The sequence below is a fragment of the Chinchilla lanigera genome, unplaced genomic scaffold (assembly GCF_000276665.1).
Source record: "Chinchilla lanigera isolate Chin_1 unplaced genomic scaffold, ChiLan1.0 scaffold00017, whole genome shotgun sequence".
Classification (NCBI taxonomy): Eukaryota; Metazoa; Chordata; class Mammalia; order Rodentia; family Chinchillidae; genus Chinchilla; species Chinchilla lanigera.
Window position 1 is genome coordinate 28,422,896 of NW_004955418.1, and position 19,404 is coordinate 28,442,299.

Consider the following 19,404-nt stretch of genomic DNA (forward strand, 5'->3'; position numbering starts at 1 on the left):
GAGTTTAGAAGCCTTTTTTGCTTCAACTTCTTAACATAATTGGGCAAGCTGATGACCTAACTGTATAAGGCGGCTCCAGATAAGCAAACTATTTCTGAATGACAGAAGTCAATTCTGATAAAAGAGGCAAGGGAAGAAGAGAACACCTGCTGGAGTCCTGGTCTCCGCCCTTCTGGTTTCTATAATGCCTTCTGAACTCCCTGCTGACTTGCCTAAATCCTAGAATTCAAGATATCCAGTAAGGTCAGGATCATGTGTATTGTGCCTTGTTTTAATCTGAAGGACTATACTGGTCGTCTCACAGTATTAGATAGGGTATAGAGTCACTGGACACTGTTGTCAGAGACGAAGTGATGGAGAGACACAATGAAGAAATCTTATTGTCTTCAGGTGTTTAAGGCATTCATGGGTCAGTATCTTGGTCCTATGCCTTAAAACACAACCTGTGAAGTTATTCACAAGATTCAAATTGAAGAACTTGAGTGACCTGAAGTCTAGAGATATAGGTGGAGACCCAGATCTTGTAAAGAAAGACAGAAGCCCAGAGAAGTGACTTGTTCCAGGGTAAAGCTCAGGAAAATTGCTGCATAGAGCAGGCATAGGCTTTGTGCCCAAAATCCAGCTCAGAGCTGGAGGCTTGCATGGTCAAGAAGTCAGATGTTGCCCTGAGCACAGTTTCCTGTAGGTGGCCAATTTCCACTGCCTCACAGGGAAGGTTGCTTCTAATACGGGGCAATTGTGGCTTTTTCAAATTGGAATTAAGGCAATTTGAAATTACATAGCATAAAAAATAAAATCTTCGTGCCCCAAATGGAAAGAATGCAAATTGTGAAATTGCTTCTGAGTTCATCAAGAACCTCAGTTTCAAAGCCGGTATGTAAGGGACTTGCAAACCGGGTTTATGCTCTTGCAGTAATGACACCATTTTCTGTGAAGCAGAAATAGCTGTCCTTGTCTCTTCTGGTCACTATTAGGCTGCAGTTAATAACGTTTAGAATTACATAGTGTGTTTGGAAACTTCTCCATGAAATGTTACTACCCTTCACTTCTGAGAAGAGACCGGGCCTGGGAATGCCCAGTTCCTTGATCTCCAAAAACAGTGGTGGGAGGAGTTTCCACGGAGGCCCCTTATCCAGGAAATCAGGTCACAAAACTGGTTGATGACTGGAAGGTCTAGTTAAAGAGGTACATTAACAAGAACATAGACACACATATCAACTTTGTATTTTAAGTTTAAAAAATTGTGTAATCCTTTGCCAACCTTTTGATATAAGACCAGAATGTATCGTTTGACTATTGGTAAATGATCTGAAGTCCTGGCTCATTTTTCTTCCATCAAGCACACTCTTTATAGATCCCCTTAGGTACTGGGTACTCTTCCCAATTATAATTTTCTTTAAAGGGAAGCAAAAACTTTTGAGGCTTGAGTGTGGAATCTATCTAGATTTTTGCAATTGCCTTTCCGTTTTAACTATTGTCCGGGAACTTATGTTTACTGAAACTTTTCAAAATATTCAACCAAGTTCTCATAGATATAACTAACTCTTGGCTTTTGCATTTATATTTCATATACTTTTAAAAATAGTAATTCACTTAATTTGCTAAAAATAATGACAAGTTCAACTCGCATGGACCAAGCCAGGGAACAAATGAGCAGAGCTCAGCTGGTGGTAACAGCGGGGCCTGAGAATTCTAGACAGCAGCATCTGGGGCAAGAGAGTGCTCCTGTGCAGTGGATATTAGCGTGTTTTGCCGTACTATTGGGGCATTCTCAGAATGTGTCTCAGGGCCCATTAGAGCTGCTCTGTGCCACCATTTCTGCATGTCTCCCACCTCTGTCTTTCTCATGGCTGACTGCTCACTTGCAAGCCCTCCTTCCTTGAGTTCCTGGGGTGGCCAAACCTGCTCTGTGTCCCCAAGTCTCTATGCCCACTGAATGTATGACAGGGTGTTCACTCAGACTGGTGATTGCCACAGTACTGTGGTGTGACTGTGTGCTCTATGATACCCAGGTGTCCTTCTGCAACCTATGGCTGGCTTAGCAATGCAGTTCTGTAAACTATAAGAAATTGTGCCTGAAACCTGAATGGTAGATCCAGATGATGTAGCTGTTATGGTTCAGGTCTAAAATGTTCTCCAAAGTCTCATATGTTCAGAGGTGGGGCTTTTGGAAGGTAATGAAATCATGGGGGCACTGCAAACATCAGTCGATTAATCCATTGATGAATTAATAACTGAATAGATTATTGGGAGTGGGGTCTGCTTGGGAGAGGCAGGTCAGTGGTGTGTGACCTGAAGGGTACATGCTTGTTCCCAGCCCCAGTTTCCTCTCCTTTCTGGCTGCAGTGGGTTGAGCAGCTTTCCTTTGCTAGGCTCTTCCACCATGCTGTTTCTGCCTTCAAGCCAGAAGACCATGAACTGAACCCACCAAAACCATGAGCTCTAGTAAACTCCTCCTCCTTAAAGTTGTGGGTGCTGGTATTTTGTCCCAGCAATGGGAAAGGGGTTAACATAGCAGATAACCCAGAGCAGCTTCACTACCATAAAATGTTATTTTATTGGTGTCTCAAGATAATACAGTAGGAAGCACAGAACGTAGTCAAAGGCTTTCCCCTGGCCTGGTGGACTTCAATCCTAGACAGCTGACCTTCATCACTATTGGAGGTTCTGAAAAAGACCTTGGATGCCTACTCATTGAATCCTGAACATCTTAATATCACCTCGCAGGATTGTAGATGCCTTCATTGTTTAACTTGCACAGGATAAGGTCCACTGCACAGTGTTAACTGTGTGAGTATATGGTCTCAAACTGAACACTCACAATAACCACCTCACAGACTAGTCAGCTTCTTCCCTTCCTTTTGAAATCACCTTTCTTGTCAACTACCCGACGTTGGAGTGGGGAACACTGGTGCAATTGTTAAAAGGTTTAATGTGAAAGTTAAGGGAAATGCAAATCCAAAGGACATATTGGGATGGAGAATTTACCAGACCATCAATATTAAGAATAGAATCAAGTTCAAAATGATGTGCGTATAATAGAAAAGAGAAATACATAGAAATTGCACATCTAAGAGTTACAAAGGAATAACAATCTTTGAGAAAATAAAGTCACTTGGAAAATAAATGCATGAGAAATAACCTAAAAACTAGGCACACTGGGCAGGCAATAATCAGGGAGTCCTGAGGGCTCCATGTGACAGAAAGAGAACCGCTTTCTGGCCATAGGATAGGTGATGCTTCTTTCGAGTTTCCAGGTTCTCCTCTCCATCTCCCCGCCTTTGCCATCTTTATTGACCCTTTGCAAATTAGAACTGGACTTCTATATTGTCCTAAGAGACGTAACGCTTTCCATTGGCTTCATACTCACACACAGCTCTCGTGTCACCAGAGAAGGCATCTCCCAGCTGCTGAGACACTGGTCTTTCCAGGGGAAAGATTCTTCCCTGCATCATACTGATACTAAGGAACTATGAGTTACTCAGCCCCTGGCTCCTGGAAGGCACTCAGTGAAGGCTCTGCCATCACCCCTGGGCATAATCCCTCCAAAGTTCTCCACAAGGCACTTTTCTCTTAACCCACCTCCAGCTGGACTAGATTTCTCTGGTCTTATTCGGTGTGTCTCGGGGACTCTTACAGCCTGCCATGCCCCACACATCTCTGTGACATGGTGGACCTAAGCTGCCTCTGCTCTTTGCCTAGGTCTATGCACTGCCAATGTATAAGGGAAGGAAACTCCCAATCTACCAGATGTCTGGTATGAGTTTGTGTTCTCTAAAATCAAAGAATGAATTTTAGGAACAACGGAGGTTAAGAGCAGAACATATTTATTGGGGAAAAGAAAGCTTCTGTCCAAGAGAGACAGAGAAGGTGATTCAAGTCGGTTGCCAAGGAACCTGCCTTTTCTAGGGATTTTTATAGAGCAAGTCCATGATGTGAGGTGGGTCCAAGGTGGGCAAAACGGGAAATCGCAAGATGGGCATGAGGTGGGACAAAACTATAGTCAACCAATTGCTCAGGTAAAATTGGTTAAATTAGGATCAAACAGGGAAGCAAGTCACATAGCAAGTGGGCATGAATACAGTTCAGGGGATTTTCTGCAGGGAGTTGAGTTAGTGACTCTTCTTGGCTTTCTCAAGGTGATAGACACCTATTTAGAATATCAGTCCCTGATGTTTATCCTTAGGGAGCTATGTGGGTACATTTGTTTTATCTTTGTCTTGAGGTCTGGCCCACAGCAGAGGTGCCTGTCCCTCCCACACTTGCAAGATATCTTGTCTTCTGCACTGGCTCCTTCAAGGGCCTAGCCCTATTTGACTGCCTATAATATTTTAGCTACCTCAGCTGCCTACAGCACCAAGGTTTCCATTAACTATATAACACACAGATGTCTCTTCATCTGCAGGGATTTGCTTAGTACACACTGGCTCCAGGAATCGGGTTACCTCCACCCCTCCACTAGCTATGGTTTTATTAGTAATTTGTGAAGAATGCCAGCATCTAGGCAGAGACCTGCATGCACACTCTTCCTCCCAAGGCCACCAGAGACCTCCTCTCACTCTGCCCCCTACCCCTAAGCTTTCCCATCTCTGTGTGCTTAGGAGGCACAGGGGCTTTCCTTTCAGAGTGGGACCAGATCTTGGCCTTGCCCACCTTGCGAAGTGTCATCCCTGCAGAGTCCTAGCCCCTGGAAATTCTCTCTCAGCAGGAGCTAACACTGAAATCCCCCTCGCTCCATTCTGTGTGCGCTCCTCTTTCTCAGCGGCCTGCCAGTTCTCTTCACCCAGTGTCTACAAGCTGACCCCTCCCACCAAGTTGCTGTGCTGTGATTCACCTTTGCAGTGGACTTCTGCCTCAGGGTGGCTTTTTCTCTCTACATGAAAAAGCCTAGGTTCACCTCCATGCTAGCTATCACACACTGTTACCTTACTACATTCTCTGATAAGATTTATCAGCAGTACAGACTCTACTCAAACAAAATGGCAAAGCAACTCTCTGGGGAGAAAGAGGCAGAGGCTGCCTTTATTTTGCAATAATTAGCTTTCCCCTTATAAACCCAGGTTAGCACCAAGGCACTCCACAGCTACCTCTTGGGGTGGCCTGCTGTAGGTCTGCATTCACACTGGGGAGCTTGCTACATTCTGTAACTTCCCCAGCTTCCACAGGGGACATTGGGCCACTGTGCATCGTGATTACTCTTAAACTTTAGGCTGCTACAGAATCTCCCTAAACAGTGGATCCTTCCTTCCGATTCTGACTCAGCAGACCTACAGTAGGGCTGAGAACTCTGCCTTTCTGGCAACTCTAAGTGATCCTAAGGCAGAAATAGTAGGACCTTATTCCTTCCCCAGATGGGCCATTTGCACTATGGTGTCCAAAGAGATTAACAGTTATGTGTTTTAATTTGCACTTTAAAACTATACATCTTATTTAAAAGATTAAGCAAAAATACTGAGTGAAATAATTATTACGTAAATAATCATATTGGGAGAAGTACACTGCAAAAACCGAGAAGGCATTGATAGATGCTGAAGTTGATGAGTAATGTGACAAAGACTAGGAGGGCTGTTGCAAATACCTGGTGTGGTTATTTTTAAAACCCCTGGAATATATCTTTTATATATAACTTTTTGTTTTACTATGCTGTGGATCAAACCCAGGGCCTTGCATATGCTAGACAAATGCTCAACCACTGAGCTACTTCCCAAGGCCTTATGCTTTTTTTTTTTTTTTTCGTTTTTTTGAGACAGGGTCTCACTATGCAGTTCAGGCTGGCCTTGAGCTCACTTTGTAGCTCAGGCTGGTCTCGAACTCTCAATGATCCTCCTCTCTCAGCCTCCCGAGTGCTGGGATAATAGGCATGCGCCACCCTGCCTGGCTCATTTTTTAATATAAACTATATTTTCAGTTTAGTAAACTTGAAACTTTCATAAAAATAGGAAAAAGGAAATTAAAATTCTGGGAAAGCATTACTGAAAGGTCACCACTGCTGACACACCTAGACCTGTTCATATTTAACATCCCTCTCAGCACCCCTCTCCCTCCCAGGCGGGTACCCCCTCTCCCTCAACTTTTTCTGCAATTTTTACATTGGAAATACACTTCCCATACAGATTGGCCACCATTTTAAAGTTTTAACACTCTTTCATGCCACTAAAGAGCTTCCACAAAGATGATTCTAGAAGTTTAACAACCTTCCAGCACGCAGCAATGGTTAGGAGAGAGTGTGTGACCAAGTTCTAAGCCCTGGTTCTGCTGTGGGTAGATTGTTAAATGGCTCTGTGGCTCCCTTCCCTCCTCAGGGATGTGGGAAGAGCAGCACCTGATTCATAGAGTTGAAGAGTATGTGAGATAATGTACTTAGAACGCTGCCTGGCACAGGGTAAGTACTTGAAAACTTTTGACATCATGGTCCCAAATGCATTACCATATTTAAAACACTCCTTCACTTTCTGATATTTTATTTCCTTAAAATGCTTATGCTTCCCATTGGATCTGATTCCAGGAGCAGAAAACCCATGTGTGCTATTGAAGATACAGCAGCAACTTATATGCCGCTAACTCTCACGGTCTGTCTACTGGCAAATCTCAGTGATCCTAAGGCAGAAATGGGAGGACCTTATTCCTTTCCCGGATGGGCTATTTGCCCTGTGATGACCCAAGAGATTTTAGTAGTTATGGGTTTTAATTTAACCTTTAAAACTATATATCTTATTTAAAAGATTAACCAAAAATACTGAGTGAAATAATTATTAGGTAAATAATCATATTGGGAGAACTATATGGCAAAAACCAAGAAGGTATCAGTAGATGCTGAAGTTGGTGAGCCATGTGACAAGGACTAGGATGGCTGCTGCAAATATTTGGTGTGGTTATTTGTTAAATAGAATATTTTTAAAAGAATTTTAAATATTCTTTTAAAATATTTTTTAAAAAGAATATTTCTTTTATATATAACCTTCTTTTATATATAACTGGGTTTTTGGCTTTTACATTTCACCTAACACTTTTTGTTGTAGTTGTTACGCAGCAAGTCTTCACTCTCTTGACTACTAAAATCTGACTGAGACAAACATGACCATTGTCTCACGCCAAGACTCAGCAGCTTTGTTGCCTTCAGACATAGTCCTGATGCTTTGCTCCTGTGACTGTAGGACACAACCAGCGTAGGTGGGAGTTATTCCCTAAATACGGTTTGTCAACTGCTTCTTTTGCTGTTTTACTGCCACTAGAGGAAGAATATGGCTTAAGTCTGAAAAAGAGGAGAATTACTGCTGGGTGTGGTGGTGCACACCTGTAATTCCAGCACTTGGGAGGCTGAGACAGGAGGATCATTGCAAGTTTGAGACCACCCTGGACTACAAAGTGAACTCAAGTCCAGTTTGAACTGCATAGCTAGACGCTGTCTCAAAAAAAAATGACCAAAAAAAATTTTAAAAAGGAAGAGAATTACTAAATACTAATCTTACCAAGTCTAAGACAGCACTGTAAATTATTCTGTTTAAGGTAGAACAGCAACTTACATATGAGTTGGATGTGTCTGATGTGTCTTAAGCAATCATACAGACAGGCAGTCAGCTTAGCCATCTTGTTGTACCTCTTGCCCATGTGAATTTTCTGATTTTGTAATTTGGACCTTACTCTGCATTTTGAACATTGAAACCCTTCTATATTTGGATTTTTCTGACAAGATTGTTTGTAAGATGGGTGTGGAAAGTGCCTGCACTCTTTCTTATACAGGAGATACTTTCTCAGCTTGACATCCCACAGGACTCGCTCCTTGTTTTCCATGGTGAGTCACAGGGTGACCTTCCAGTTTTCACTCACCTCGATCCCCCTGGGAAACCTCCAGCTGAGCCAGCTCTTTCTCCATGAGCTCTCCTGACCTGCTCATCAGACACCTTCTCATGAACTTTTCAGTCTTGATTGGTCCATGATGACACATATTGTGTGATTGCCATCTACCTTTATTTTACTTCATTTTGGTGATTCTCACATCACCTTTTACCTAATCCCAATAATGTATACTTCCAGTTGAAATATTGCACAGGGAGCTGTGGAAGGTTCCTTAATAATCCACACAGCTAGCGGGATGCTGGTAAGCACCCCAAGATCCTGCCAAAAGGCCAGCTCTTCTCTGGATCTTTTGCCATTATTGTGTTTCCCTTATGTCTGCAAATAGTCTACTTACTGAAGTCAGGGATGCTTCTCTTTTATCCTGCAAGAGGAGATCCTTGGTTTTTCAAATTGTACTGTGAATGGTGGCTCTGGGAGAGACTGCACATCACAAAGAAAACCTACTTCCGGGTAATAGGCAGAGGACAGTTTTGCAGATTCTGTGCTCAGTAGTCCAATGCTGCACAGATCTGAGAAATTGCAAATTAGAAAGAACAGCACTTACCACTATAGCTATGGATTGATTTCCCCCAGCTTTTATTTTGGAAAATTACAAACATACAGAAATTTCAAGAACAGTATCATGAACACCCATATAATCTTTATCTAGGCTCCCTAATTTTTCATTGGTTTGCAGTGCTGGGGGTTAAACCTAGTGCCTCTCATGTGCTAGAGAAGAGCTCTGTCACTAAGCCACACCCCCATCTCTTAGCTTCCTAATTATTTTCATCACATTTACTATTTCTCTCTCTAAACATATACAAGGCGTGATCAAATGATATGGTGAGTCTGTCAATTTAAAGGAATTTTATTACAATAAAAGATAGTCCAATGAATTCTCTCCAAATACCTTCCCTCAGTTTGAACACATCATTCTTGCAGCAGCTCTAGAGTCCTCTTTCCTTAGTCTCTTTAGTTGTACTGTTGCAGCTGCCTCAATTTCTTGGGTCCCTTCATAACATTGACCTTTCATGATCCTTTTGGCTTTGGAGAAAAGCCAGAAGTCCAATGCCAGATCTGGTGGATAAGGTGGACAAGGAACGGCGTCATGTGTTTATAAGCCTGCTGTCCCTGGACAGCACTGTGCAGCAGTGTTCAACATATTTTTGATCACATCTGGTAAAGATAAGAAAGAGAACTTCCAGAAAGGGTCAAGAACAATGGGATAAGTGTGTGTAAAGCAAGGGGGAGGATTTTGAGGGAGATTCATGCAATGTATCTTTTACTGTAATAACTTCTTAAAATTTAAACTGTATGTTTCAATCATCCGTTGTATATGTGTGTGTGGTCATTCCCATGCTTTTATATGCACACACAAAAAAAGGCATTATTATGTTATTGACACTTTACCCCTGAGAATAAAAACATTGTCTTATGTAATCATAAAACTGGAAATCTAACATTGATACAATAACATTAGATATTATCCAGACCATATCCAATTGTCTCCTTAGTCTCTTTAGCCTTTCTCACCTATGTGAATATTGTTACATGAGTTTTGTTGGTGATGATGCTTTATTTTGCAGAATGTTTCTCAGTTTGGATTGGTTTACTTTCTCACAAGTAAACCCAGGTTAAACTGCGATTATCGGGGGAGACATTGCTGACATTCATTCACATCGTGTGTGTCACATTAGCAGTCTCCTGATGTGAGTCTGTACCTCTTTAGTGCTACTATGTGTGGTAAAGGTGGTATTCACCAGATTTCCCCATTCCCACAGGAAGGTACCTTTCTTCCTGTAAAAAATAGGAATCTAGGAATGAAATTTTTCAAACATCCCATACTTCACTGTTTTTTTGTCCACTAGGTTTAGCATTCATTGATGATTTTTGACTGAGTGAATAATTATTATAGTAGTTGCAAAATAGTAATTTCCTACTCCTATTATTCTTGCTACATTTATTAGCTGGTATTTTCTGTGAAGAAGAGATTTTCCTTTTTCTCTTCCCCTTAAAACTTATTTCCCATATGTACAAATTCATAGAGATCTTATAAATTGCATGTGTTTAATCAGTTCCCGTTGTTGTTCATTCTGGTGCTTGAATTGTTTCTTACGTGGCTGGCAGAATCATCTTTGTATTGGTTAATATACTTTCAGTGACAACTCTGTATTCAAAGTGAGAACTTTGGACAGTTATACTCAAAAGCAGAATGAATAGAGGTCAAATTGCATCAGCTCTATGCTAAATATTCCCCATACATTATTTCATTAATTCTGAGAAAATCCTGTCGAATAAGTGTTTTATATATTTTACTGAAATATTTTCTAACTATGTAATCAATGTAAAAGACCTGATGCATAGATACTACAGCACGAGTGCGCATTCAGAGTAGAACACTTGAGAACATCAGCAGAGAAGAGAACTCTCCCAACAAGGCCTGAGTCAAATTTCCTTAATCTATACCCAATAAAAACAATTTTGTTGTTAGATATATGTACGTGTGTGTTCAAAGACATTAATCTAGAATCACACAGCACATTTTATGTAGAGAAATACACATAAATGAGCTGCCTAGGTCACTGAGCAGTGGACATTCATTCTCAACTGCCTCCCCCAAACTAACTTGCCAGATCCACAGACGCTCCCACCCCCTTTGGGACTTGGTTTTCTGACAGGCACAGCATGTCCTACACATTGGGGCAGTGATGACTCCACACATGCCCCAGGACTCCTGCTCTGCTTTCTGCTATTGTTCACAGACCTAGAGTAAAGTGTAGTTGTTCCCGGGCCTGATTTAGTTAATTAGACTTCCTGTGGTAGTATTTGCACTAAGCATATTGTAGCTAAATAGGGAAACCCATCAAACTAGGGGAGTAAAAATGTATACTTGTTATTTTGAAAGTCAAGGTTGAATCTCAATTTGAAGAAATGACTATCATGATATGTGTAAGAAAAGCTTTAAAGACTGAAGTAGGAGTCATAATAGGCCCATCAGTCTCAAGTCCTCAGCATCTCACTGTCTGCCTTACCTCAAAGAAACTGAGACCAGTGATTTAGGCAAGAAAGATCCCAACATACAGCTCTACTCCGGGAGGTGGGATGCATCAAAATATTGTCCAGTGAATATGTAGTGCTGGTATAGATTTTAGAGTATCTGGCTTTAACATCTTTCTTTCTTTCTTTCTTTCTTTCTTTCTTTCTTTCTTTCTTTCTTTCTTTCTTTTAATCAACTGACCATTACTGTTTTGATCTTATTAAATGAGTTTTATTGCTAAGTTCTAACTTCACTAGAATTTCAATCATTCTTAGTTATGATTTCTCAGCCTTTAAAGGGCATCAAGCTAGGGAACATTTCGGTGACTGTAAAAAGCCCCTACTGGGACTATAGGGATCCAAATGTCCACTGCAGCTGAATTCCTAGCGTTCAGAATAGCAAAGACTAGCATCAGACCCTCGGCAACCTGTTGCACAGGCCGGGTGTATGTGTGCCTAACTTCCCCCATGAGAGCAGAAAACACCTGCGACTTTTCAGCCTCCCAACCTGTCGTGTGTTACATGGTGTATATTATTCCTAGTTTAACGTTTCTATTGGATTTCTGTGCTTTGGGAATGTCGATCACTTCTTTTCATCCCCCTAAACATGGGACACTTTTCCTGACTCAGACTTTGGACACATTAGCTGAGACGAAGTGTAACAGAGAAGTCTCACCAAGGGGAGGGTTCCCAGCTCACTGGCTGTCCTGACCCTGCCCTTTCCTGTTGAGACCTGAATCGCAGATCTTATTTGGTGTCAGCAGGCAGAACTCCCACTGCTCATCTAGTAAGCACTCAGAAAATATTTGTGGCTGATGATGTTTTTCACTTGTAAAAAATATTCAGAAGCTCCAGTGACACAGAGACAGCCAGAACACAGAGGCTGTGCTCAGGAGGGGATGGCTGCTTATGTGGAGACAGGACTGCAGTGCTAAACCCAAATGTCCCCTACTGTGCTCGGTCCTCCCCAAACCCTGGCCCTCAGAGTGGCTCTCCCAGGGGCTGGAGGACCAGCCTCCCTCCTCCAGCAGGCGTGTGCTTGGGCATCGGAGCATGAACAGCCGTGTCCTGTGACATCATGTCACACTGACTTCCGTGAGCCCTGCTGCGGATGAAACTGGTGCTGACTCCTCAGGCTGGCCCAGGGACCCCTGACTGCGGCCTCCTTTCCCTCTTTAGTTTCCTGACCTTGTGTTCCAAGCAGATAGGAACCACTCTGGTAGATGAGCCTCATCTTTACCCTAATTGCTTTCCTCTCCCCACTCCAATCAACTCCATTTCTGTCTTTTGAAATCTTGCTCTTCTGCAGAGGTCCCTGGGCAAATGTTGCTTTTCCTTGAAGCTTGCCTAGACTCCTCTAACCAGCAGTTGTCTCTCACTGTGTGGTCCCCTGGGGCACCCCTCTCCTAGTACTCTGAGGTTCGGGCCCTCAGGTGTGTTCAGTTTTCATTTCCTGCCGGACACTGCCCAGCTACACCTTGCACAGAGAAAGTGTTTAACCTTTAAATGAAGGTTTGATAGATGTTAGCTGAACTGTATAAGTTCTTGACTCTATAAGTAGTGCAATGCTGGAAGACTTTAGGAAATATTTTCAGGAGTTAGAAAGTACATAGATTTGGAATGAAAATATTCTAACCTAAACCATGAAATTCTCTGAGCTGCAACATAATGCTTAGAATTTAGATAGAATGCTTGACTTCCAGAGATGTTCCTTTATGCATGCTATAAATAGATGGAGGGATCATTTCAAGGTAGTTTTTATTTATTGCATGCTGGGAAAAATATTATTTCTCTTCTAATTTGTGACACTTATAAAATTCTTGTCCCTTATTTTTCACGCATGTTTAATTAAATTAGTTACTAGTATCATTAGTCTTAAAAACAAATACTTTAAGATCATATTTCTTATTTTTTTTCTTTTTAGCATTCAGTGGTCAAATACACCATCCTAAATATTGATACTTCAAACAAATACAGGGAGCTACTCCTTCTCTATAAGGCATGTCTATAATTTATTATTGATATCATCTATAATGATGCATCTATTTCCTCCTGCATTTCTGCACAGTACTGGATGGCAGGCAGCTGAACAAGCACTAAAGAACTTTGTCTATTAACTCGATTCTGCTCTTCAGGATGGATTGTGACATTGACAGCATTATGGATCACTTGGCGTCCTCCCTTCCCCCTCATTTTTTCCTAATACTTTGTTCTCTGGGGGCTGAGGGGCATTTCAAGGTGGGTTCAGTGCGTTAAATATGTGTGTGGTTGGACTACAGCACGAAGATGGTATATACTAATGATCTCATTACATATTTCGGCTTCTTTCTGTCTATTTCTTGTGTGTGTGTGTGTGTGTGTGTGTGAGAGAGAGAGAGAGAGAGAGAGTGACACCCAGTCTACTCACCATGGGCAGACACCTCCCCGGTTCCACTTTTCTTGCTGGATTAGCTGAAGGGTTTCCACACCTACCATCTCAGCCAGTGTGTCCTTACGTTTGGGGATGATTTCCCCTCACAGTGGTCATCAAGCATAGATTCAGAGCAGCTAGAAATGAAACAAATGGTTTAAAATTACAACAGAACTATGTTCTGTTGGCTTCAGAATAATACTTAGACTTTGCTCTTTTAATGCAAAATTGCTGGGCTTGGGAAGCAGCGAAAACTAATTCAGTTGTCTCTCTTCAAAACTGTGGCCCATGAACGGCCCATAAAAGGAGATCCTGTTCTAGCCTGTCAAACTTGAACTCTTGGGAGCAAGTAACTCCATGTTCTGAGGGTGCTGCACAAGGTAACTTTTGGCTCCGTGCCTGCCACTGTGTGGGAACTTAAGGCTTCACCCCTGTCTTGTCACCCTGGGGTGTGCAGGGCTCTCACACCAGCTCTGCACCGGCCACTCCTTCCTCCTGAAATTCTACCCCTCGCCAGCTGCGCCCTTGCCTGGCCCCATCTGCTGCCTCTCTCTGCTCATCCGAGGGCACATTCTGCAGGCTGACTCGGTCACTCAGTGCAAAGACTTTCTTCTCTGTATTCCTTCTCCACTTTATCTTCTCCATGGCTCTTATCCCTACCGGCATGATTATATATATTTTTATTTATCAGCGGTCTCCCTCCACCACGAGGAGCATAAGCACAGAATTTTCAACGATTTCATTCAATGCTGTGTCTCCAGACCCTAGAAATGCCTGACAGGTAGGAGGTATTCAACAAATATTTGCTAGATAAATGAGCGAAGTTAGCCACCTCCACCCATTCATTGTCTCCTGTCATCTTTCCAAAGCATAAATCTGATCATGTTACTCTTGTGCTTATAAACTTGCAATAGCTCCCCATTTCCTACAGAAGAAAGTGAAAATGTGTTAATTTGGTATTTGAACTCCAACATACCTCTCCCACGCTTCACCTCCTGTATTCCTTGTGCCGTTGGATGGGCCAGCTGCACAGAGCCACTTGGTGTTGCCCAGCCTGCCCTTCTTACCTCTCCGCTCTACGTGCCCCAGTCACCCACACCGCTCCTTCTCCCGTCTGACCTCGCAGGTCCTGGTCTCCCCCCAGGCCCCAGCCGAAACCTGAGCTCTTTAGAGAAGCTTCCTTCCCATCCACGCACAACAGCTGTCCCTTTTATTACAGCTCCTTCTGCGCCTGCCTTCTTCTACTCTAAGCTCACATGAGCAAAAACTATTTTCATCCTTTTCCCCCTTCAACTTTTTTTATTCCAAACAGAAAGAGGAGTAAGAGTTGGAGGGAGCAGGCAAGGGTGGGAGAAGAGCTATGGGGAGCAAAAAAAGAAGAATTAAGATACACTGTATCCATGCACCAACTCCCCAAGATAAATGTAACCATTACATACTATGGACTCATAAAAACATAAAAAATAAACTGATACTAGACTTCGTCTTCCTTAGTCCCAACCACTGCAGAAGATTATATATATGAAGCTCATTGCAATGGGTCAAATGCATTGGTCTCTTCCTTTATTCCCAGCCATGACTCAAAACTAAGTGTGCTCCAGTTTTGACACATGAAACACCTTACAGCCGTATTCGGATCCCACTGACTTGTTTTGTTTTGTTTTGTTTGTCTTTTTGAGACAGAGTCTCACTATGCAGTTCAGGCTGGCCTTCAGCTCACTTTGTAGCCCAGGCTGGTCTTGAACTCGCAACGGTCCTCCTGCTTCAACCTCCCGAGTGCTGTGACTTCTATAAAGTTGACACTTTGCAAGATTTTTGAACAGAGGGATGAATGAATGATGGATGAGTAGGTATGTAAATAACACAGAGGCCACCAGAAGCCAAACTTCTGGGTACTTTCCTGAGTATCCCTGTTCTTTTAAAAAATACTACTGTTATGCATAACTGCTTCATAACCATCCTTTCTTTTTTTGTTGTTTTTTTTTTTTGTTTTTGGTGCTGGGAATTGAACTCAGGACCTTGTACTTGCCAGGCAGGTACTTGTGCCACTGAGCTATAGCCCCAGCCCACCATCCTTTCTTGTATGTACAGTTACCTCTTCATGTGCCTAATGAGACAATGCCACATGATTTGAGGATATACATGACCAAATGGAAACACAAGTGATTAACTTTAGGAACAGAAATTCAATGTGTGAAACGGGGGTGGGGGCTAGGGGGTGGGGATGTTTCCTCTGAGGCCAGGCTGAAAACCTGTACAGAATGTTAAATGTACTGTGTATAAAGCAGCAGTGTGCAAATTTTTAAACTCCTGAATGCATTATCCAGTCTTCAGGGAATAAACAATAAGCAAAGAAAGTTAGAGTTGAATGCACTGAACATAGCTTCATACATGATTCTGGAAAAGGATTAAAAGAACTTGACGTCAAATGGAGCGATTTCATCAAGGTAGAGGGCACTGTGGAAGCAAGGTCATACAGAGTAGCTGAACACACAGGGGCTGCCATAAATCACGCTCTCGGTCAGCACACTGAGAGTTCTGGCCCATCAGCAGTGGCCACGGTTGTGAAGAAAGGTATAAACTCCTCGCGCAGCATCAAGTTTTGCAACCCTACACCGTAAAGACCATTTCTTCCTAAGCCTGTGCAAGGATCAGACTATGAGCCTGGGGAATGGCCCCATTTTCTTCTAGCACTTGCATCCTTGGGATGGCAGAAGCAGCAGTATCTGTGGTGCAGGATTCAGCACCGACAGGCTTCTGGATGTGCCAGTGGATCCCAATCATGAGATTTGTAGCCCACGGGACCTGGTGTCTGGCTGTCTGGGGGTCTCATCTGTCAGCACTGGAGCCCCTCAAGCAGATGCCTCTCCCCCTGAATCCCTCTCTGACCGCGGAGCTCTTCCTCTCTTCTACCATCTTCTCTCCCCTGCTGACCTGCAGGATAATATGGTGCTGGGGTGGAGAATGCAGGGTTTCCTCCACTACCCTCCTTCCTCTTCATGATGAGAAGCCCAGGTTTTCTCAGGCACAGAGCCGCTCAGAGTACAGGGCACATGTCCTTGACTTCTTTGCAACAAGGTGTGGCTTTGGAACTACATTCTGGCCCATGGACTAGCAGCAGAAGGGACATGTGCATTTTCCAGGCTGGTTTCCCGCAGGAAAGAGGGCCATTGTGGCCACTAAAACGTGGCTGTTGCAGTGAGTGGTTTTGAATCACGTGGATGAGAGCCAAGCAACCAAAGAAAGGGAATTGTGCTTCTGTAACTTCTCAGACTGCAGATTCCCTCTTGCTCTGTCTGGAACCTAAGTGGAAAATTACTTTATTGTGTTAATTCAGATTTCTAACATAGCAGCCAAACTTGGAGCCTAACCTGTGCAGTCAGTTCATGAGGTGACCTGCCCCCTAAACACAATTTTCCATCTTTGCTTTATAACTCTTTTCATAGCTCCCACTCTTCACCCTCAACTCTTGACACACATGGAACTTGCTACCTTTTCCCAAGCCAGGCACTCCCTTCTGCAGCCCTGCCTGTACATGCCATTCCCTCAGCACCAGCACTGCAGCCTGTCAAGCCTTCCTTCAGCATCCAAGACTCTGCTCATTCTTTTATTGTAATTATCTCTTTTATCTGCATATTCTCAAGAGCGAATAGTGTCTACTTGGCTCCCTAAACCCTCTCTTTCCTCTTCTCTGTCCTGTGGTGTGGAACGGGAGGCTGATGTCTACAGACTGTATGCCCAGGGTCCCTTGTCTTCTGGTTTCCAGTTGGATTTGGCCAGTGGCAATCAGGTGACTGGGAGGTCAGCAAAGGTATTCATTTTCCCAGCTTCCTCTCTGCCTGGCCACAGTCCCTGTGGCCAGGAACAGGTTCTTACCTTTGCTAGTCTCTGGCTGCATCCTCACTCCAGTGGTTTCCTTAACACTGCCCATTCATTTGTGAATACTTCTGTTATTAAATTGCCTTCAAATTACATTTTTGAGCTTGCTTCTGTTTCCTCCTTGCACCCTGACTCATAGCATGTCTCCCTAGACTGCTATTAGACTATGACAACCTCAAGGTCAAGGACAAAGACTAAGATGTTTTCCTTCGTAAGCCTCGCTCAGTACCTGACCTATAACTTTTGCACAACACTTCATGCAGTAAAAGAATATTTCTGTCCATTCAAGATTCTTACATAAATTCCCCAAGAATGGTTGATTTAACTTGCATAAATGTACATTGTGAATTTAAATTCTCACTTTATTTTCAAGTGAATGTGAAATTCTTTATGTAATCATGTAGTGCCTAGATTTCACTCCAAATATTTACTTCACTCGTTTCTTCCAGCTTGTTCCATTTGCTTATCTTTATATTGGTATCTTACAGTAATTTATACCATCATTCAAGTTCTCGACAGAAAGACTTAGCCAAGAACCAAGGACTGAAATCTGTGGGTCCACCAAAGGCTTTCTTCTGGTTGACATTAACCTCTGAATCAACACTCATTCAGTATTTTGGGTCCATTGTTTTAATGCTATTGAGAGTGAAGCTGTTTTCTTAACTTCATTTTTGGATTGGTCATTGGTGGTACATGAAAATCCCTAAAATGTTTTTTAAATTTTTAAAAATTGCTCTTGTATCCTGAAATCTGACTGAATTCCTTGATTAGATCCAGTAGTTGTGTGTTTTCAGAATTTCATATGCAGTAGTTCCCCTAATTAATAAGAGATACCTTCCAGTATGTCTAGGGGATGACCGACATTTTTCAGTAATAGGAGGCCTCTTGTGCTTCTGTTTGACATATCCAAGTTTCCAGCACCATTGCTCTCATGCTTTTGGGGTGCTGATAAGTATGATAAAGGTTTCATGAACACAAGCATGGTGAAGGTGCGATAGTAGATCTGACAGCCAGGACGGCTGTGAAGAGACTAACAGGAAGGACATGCATGTGGCATGAATCTGTTAGACTAACAAATGACTCCTGTTCGAAGGGAGACAGAGCGGGATGACATTAGATTTCACCACATAGCTCAGAATGGCACACAACTTAAAATTGTTTAGCTTTGAAACTTTCCATTTAATTTTTGTAGACCATAGTTTTATTAGTTAATTTTCCCATCGCTGGACACTTTACTCAACAACCCTACCTGATAGTGATAGAGGGGAAAGAAACTCCCAACCTGAAAGATATCTGGGGTGAATTCATGTTTTCTAACATCAAAGAATGAATTTTCGGAACAAGATAACAGTATGCAATGTAGCCACTGCTAATTCCTATCACTGTTAATTCCTATCATTTTGTCTTGTGGTCATGCATTGTTTTTGTGTTGTTTTGATTTTGTCTTCACTGTTGTTTGGTTAGTTTTTTAAATTTTTAAAATAAAAAAGAGCAGAATATATGTATTGAGAGAAAGAAAGCTTCTGTCAGAGAGAGGGATTGAAGGGGGCCTGAGTGTCTTCTGCCCTGGCTCCTTCGGGCCCAGCCCTGTCTGACTGCCTAGGATATTTCTATGTGCTCAGCTACCTACAACAATAAGAGGAGACGTTCAGCGAGGTCACAGTTTCAGTCCATGGTCAACTGGCTCCAAGGCAGAAACAGCACGGAGGAAGGGCCTGGCAAAGCAAAGACACTTAGTTCCCGGCAGGCAGTGGGGGAGCAAAGCAGGGGAAGAGAGGAGCAGGTAAGGGACCTCAGGTAGTACCCAAGGCCACACCTCCAAAACCACCCCAGGAATGTGCCTGAGTAATCTGCTAGGCTTAGTAAAAATCTAATGAAGCTGACAGATCAGGATTAAGGGTCACAGTGGTTGACGGTGGTAACTGAAGCCGTGGAGTAAAACTGCAGGCCAGGGCTCCTGGCATGTGTACTGCAACGAGGTCTTGCCATCTGCTAACAAAGACGGTGTCTCTATTCACGCTCTAGATGTCTTCTCCCATCTCCTTGAACCTACCACTTCCAAAATGGGCCAGAATGAAAGAATGACAGCATAGTTTGCTAAAAGATATAGTCACTTGCTTGATGCTTTGTTGGAGGAGAAACATAGCTATATTCCTTGTAAGGCTTTTGCAAATATCCTCCCATTCACTCATGATCTTACCGAAAAAAGCAGGTTACATCTAAGGGTGTGACTGTCCAACAAA

At 42.8% G+C, this 19,404-nt stretch overlaps 1 long non-coding RNA gene across 2 annotated transcripts in view; it reads right to left on the bottom strand.

Annotated features, from left to right (window-relative positions):
- Positions 1-8,686: 8,686 nt before the first annotated feature.
- The window catches only part of LOC102012650, a 29,197-nt gene continuing 18,479 nt past the window's right edge, over positions 8,687-19,404 (bottom strand). For both annotated transcript variants that reach the window (XR_260593.2, XR_001233482.1), the window contains 2 exons: positions 13,280-13,419; positions 8,687-9,012 (listed from right to left, as the gene is read on the bottom strand). This is a non-coding gene — a long non-coding RNA (uncharacterized LOC102012650). The remainder of the gene's footprint in view (positions 9,013-13,279; positions 13,420-19,404) is intronic.